The sequence below is a fragment of the Delphinapterus leucas genome, chromosome 18 (genome assembly GCF_059928025.1).
Source record: "Delphinapterus leucas isolate spDelLeu-1000000601 "Yukka" chromosome 18, BTC_Dleu_Yukka2, whole genome shotgun sequence".
Classification (NCBI taxonomy): domain Eukaryota; kingdom Metazoa; phylum Chordata; class Mammalia; order Artiodactyla; family Monodontidae; genus Delphinapterus; species Delphinapterus leucas.
This window is the reverse complement of record NC_143146.1, coordinates 38,065,139-38,070,221: the sequence shown is the minus strand read 5'-3', so window position 1 is coordinate 38,070,221 and position 5,083 is coordinate 38,065,139.

Here is a 5,083-nt window from a genome sequence, read left to right as displayed (position 1 = left end):
ACTTCCACAATCCAAGTATTCTTTATAAATAGCTTGAAAATTATCACCATATTCCAATAGGTAATAATCATATATAGGAAAGCAAAGTTCTCAGTTTTTGAAATAATACAGTAAAAAATATAGTTAAAGAGGAATTTCTAAATCTATACCTTTATAATTTGTTTTGAATAATTTTTAGTTTGTGCTGAATCATGAATTTTATGTTATTTGGCCAAAGATTAGGAAAAGTCTTAGGCAAGGTAGTGAATATTATATTTTTATCAGTCAGCATCCTGATGCCCTAGAGATATGCTACTAAATATGTTTTTCTGCATCTTATAATTATTTATATAAGTTTTGATGACTATTCCTATAGTAAGCCTAGTGATTCAAAACTTTAAATGAAATGCCACAAAATAGTCACAGGTTTTTTAAAGAACTCAGTGGATAATATCCCAAAATTGGCTGAAAAAAAGGAAATTTTGTAAAATAATAATTTTATGTTCTATTTTCCTAATCATTGGGGAAAGAAAGTTTGTATTTTACATACGTATAATTTTTACTCTTTGCCCATGATTGAATGAAAAGGAAATGGCTTTAATAAAACTGATCACTCACATACAATTTAAAGTGTTGAAACAAATCAATGAAGTTAGAATCCTGGCACAATCAAGGTTTTTTAGAAAAAGTGACAAACAGTAAACAACAGATAACATCTTATTTCTTTCTTTGCAGCTGCATTCTAAAACTTTATTTTTTGAATGAGACTAATTTCTGCAGTGGTGTTAAGGATGATGTGTGAATAATAAGTAATTGTAACTACTCTATCATAAATTTATTTTTATTTGTATATTCATACAAACTAAATAAAGAAAATTTTCATTCACTACAGCCAAAAAGCAAACTGTCTTCAAACATTGAGATTGTCCTTGTGAAATGAGTCCCTCTGGGAAGAAAAGCAAAGAAAGCAAACAAGCACTACACATTAAAACATTTTGGACTGAACTGAATTGAATGTTGCACACAATAAATATTTTAAGTTTATGTCTTTTGGCTTCAAAACACTCTAATTTATAGTAAAAAGTAATAGGGCTCCTGTCATCAATATATGATTTGTAATGCCTTAATAAAGGGTTTGATGTCTTACTCTACTTGAAGATGGAATCTACATTTAACTTGCCATTACAATCTGAGTATTGTGGTAAAAGTTGCATATTTCTGTACATGAAATAATAAATATTATACAAGTCATATCTATTGCTTTAATTCTTTTTTTGAAACAAGTAAATGTGTATTATTGTGGGCCAACTTTGAAAAGTGTCAGTATTCCTACTATTTAATGTATGTTCAGCACCACTTTAATATAAAGTCTGGGTACAACAGAGACCCACTTCTTTCTTTAAATCATTACAACATTAACAACAAATTTCTATGCTGTAACAAAAATACTAGTGACATATACAAGATGAAACCTGAAAATTTCTCTTGTGCACATTCAAATTATTTTGTTTTTGGAAATTAATTCAGGCACACAGGAATGTAGTCCTTAATTGCTAAAAAAAAATGAATTTACTGTAAAAGTGCTTTAGTCAATGATAATAAACTTAATAGAGGAAACGATTTTTAAGCAATGTCCATTATTTTGAGTCAGTTTTTGTTATAGTTAGATGCTTTATCATAATATACTATATCCACTATTACTGAATTTGGAATAGGTGATATACCTTTAAATTAATTAATTGAAAACTTTTATTTACTACTAAAGTCAGTAACACTCATATGTGTTATAGAATAATTGATCATATATCTTTAAACTGAAACAATTAATAGTTCTACATGGGTATAAATGTAATTAAATTCATGCCATCTTGCAGCCACATAAGTGAATGTATGCACCTCAAAATTGAATAACATATTTTTAAATTCATAGAAAATCTTCTAATTTATTTTGAGTGTTTAAACATGATCAAAGTTATTCTATTCATCAACACTAATCCAAACCCAAAATGATTCCCACAAGTTTGACAGATTTTAAATAAATATTTGAAGTATCCTAATTAATTTTTAGTAAAATAACTTATCTTAAAAAATGTACATACTGCAATTAAACATTTGCTGATTATCAAAAGTGACCAAAGTTTCCTGTATTTCTTATCACTTCTGCTGTTAAGTATAAATGTCATACAAGAAAAACAGTATTCTCTATTTTCTGCAATTATCAAAATTTTCATTTTTCCATATAGTCATATGAAATATTGTGTTTATTTTGCCTTATATGTCTTATTCAGTACATAAGAAGTAAACAAGAAGAGTTGCCTCTATTCAGTTTGGAGTAATCAGGGTATAGCCCCTGAGTGTACTGTGCCAATTAAAGTGCATTTAAAAAAGAAAACAAATAATTTAAATCATGTAAAAATTTATATTCTTGTCCAAGTCTAGGAAAGCTGATATCACAGGATAAAAATTATTGAGTACTTATTAAAAACTTTTAAGGGGAATTGTCTGCCCTCTAACAATTAACACTTCAGTAGTAAATACCAAGCAATCAACAAGCTATTCATTTTTCATCTTATATATAAAGAGTCCTTTTCTTTTCTTTTTTTTTTTTTTTTTTTTTCGGTATGCGGGCCTCTCACTGTTGTGGCCTCTCCCATTGTGGAGCACAGGCTCCGGATGCACAAACTCAGCGGCCATGGCTCATGGGCCTAGCCACTCCACAGTATGTGGGATCTTCCCATGTCCCCTGCATTGGCAGGCAGACTCTCAACCACTGCGCCACAAGGGAAGCCTGCATGTGTCTTTTTGAATTACGGTTTTCACTGGGTATATGCCCAGTAGTGGGATTGCAGTATCATATGGTAATTCTATTTTTAGTTTTTTAAAGAACCTCTGAACTGTTCTCCATAGTGACTGTATCAATTTATATTCCCACCAACAGTGCAAGAGGGTTCCCTTTTCTCCACACCCTCTCCAGCATTTATTGTTTGTAGATTTTTTGATGATGGCCATTCTAACTGGTGTGAGGTGATAACTCATTGTAGTTTCAATTTGCATTTCTCTAATAATAAGTGATGTTGAGCAGTTTTTCATGTGCTTCTTTGCCATCTGTATCTCTTCTTTGGAGAAATGTCTATTTAGCTCTTCTACCCATTTTTGGATTGGGTTGTGTGTTTCTTTAATATTGAGCTGCATGTGCTGTTTATATATTTTGGAGCTTAATCCTTTGTCTGTTGGTTCATTTGCAAATATTTCCTCCCATTCTGAGGGTTGTCTTTTCGTCTTGTTTATGGTTTCCTTTTCTGGGAAAATGCTTTGAAGTTTCATTAGGTCCCATTTGTTTATATTTGTTTTTATTTCTATTACTCTAGGAGGTGGATTAAAAAACATCTTGCTTTGATTTATGTCAAAAAGTGTTCTTCCTATGTTTTCCTCTGAGAGTTTTATAGTATCCAGTCTTACATTTAGGTCTCTAATCCATTTTGTGTTGATTTTTCTGTATGGTGTTATGGAGTGTTCTAATTTCATTCTTTTACATGTAGCTGCCCAGTTTTCCCAGCACTACTTATTGAAGAGACTGCCTTTTCTCCATTGTATATCTTTGCCTCCTTTGTCACAGATTAGTTGACCATAGGTGTGTGGGTTTATCTCTGGGCTTTCTATCTTGTTCCATTGATCTATATTTCTGTTCTTGTGCCAGTAACATATTGTCTTGATTACTGTAGCTTTGTAGTATAGTCTGAAGTCAGAGAGTCTGATTCCTCCGGATACATTTTTTTCCCTCAAGACTGCTTTGGTTATTTGGGGTCTTTTGTGTCTCCATACAAATTTGAAGATGATTTGTTCTAGTTCCATAAAAAATATCATTGGTAATTTGATAGGAATTGTATTGAATCTATAGATTGCTTTCGGTAGTATAGTCATTTTCACAGTATTGATTCTTCCAATCCAAGAACATGGCATACCTCTCCATCTGTTGGTATCATCTTTAATGACTTTCATCAGTATCTTACAGTTTTCTGCCTACAGGTCTTTCGTCTCCCTAGGTAGGTTTACTCTTAGGTATTTTATTCTTTTTGTTGCAATGGTAAATGGGAGTGTTTCCATAATTTCTCTTTCAGATTTTTCATCAGTAGTGTATAGGAATGCAAGAGATTTCTGTGCATTAGTTTTGTATCCTGCAACTTTACCAAATTCATTGATTAGCTCTGGTAGTTTTCTGGTGGCATTTTTTTTTAACATCTTTATTGGAGTATAATTGCTTTACAATGGTGTGTTAGCTTCTGCCCCATAACAAAGTGAATCAGCTATACATATACATATGTTCCCATATCTCTTCCATCTTATATCTCCCTCCCTGCCACCCTCCCTACCCCACCCCACTAAGTGGTTGCAAACCACCAAGCTGATCTGATCTCCCTGTGCTATGTGGCTGCTTCCCACTAGCTATCTATTTTACATTTGCTAGTGTAAAATGAGAGAGTGGCATGGACATATATACACTACAAAAGTGAATTACTTTTTTTTTAACATCTTTATTGGAGTATAATTGCTTTACAATGGTGCGTTAGTTTCTACTTTATAACAAAGTGAATCAGTTATACACATACATACGTTCCCATATCTCTTCCTTCTTGTGTCTCCCTCCTTCCCACCCTCTGTATCCCACCCCTCTAGTTGGTAAAAAACCACCTAGCCGATCTCTCTGTGCTATGCGGCTGCTTCCCATTAGCTATCTATCTTATGTTTGGTAGTGTATATATGTCCATGCCACTCTCTCACCTTGTCACAGCTTACCATTGCCCCTCCACATATCCTCAAGTCCATGCTCTATTAGGTCTGTGTCTTTTTTCCTGTCCTACCCCTAGGTTCTTCAAGACCCTTTTTTTTCCCTTAGATTCCATATATATGTGTTACCATATGGTATTTGTTTTTCTCTTTCTGACTTACTTCACTCTGTATGACAGACTCTAGGTCCATCCACCTCACTACAAATATCTCAATTTCGTTTCTTTTTATAGCTGAGTAATATTCCATTGTATATATGTGTCACATCTTCTTTATCCATTCATCTGATGATGGACACTTAGGTTGTTTCCATGTCCTG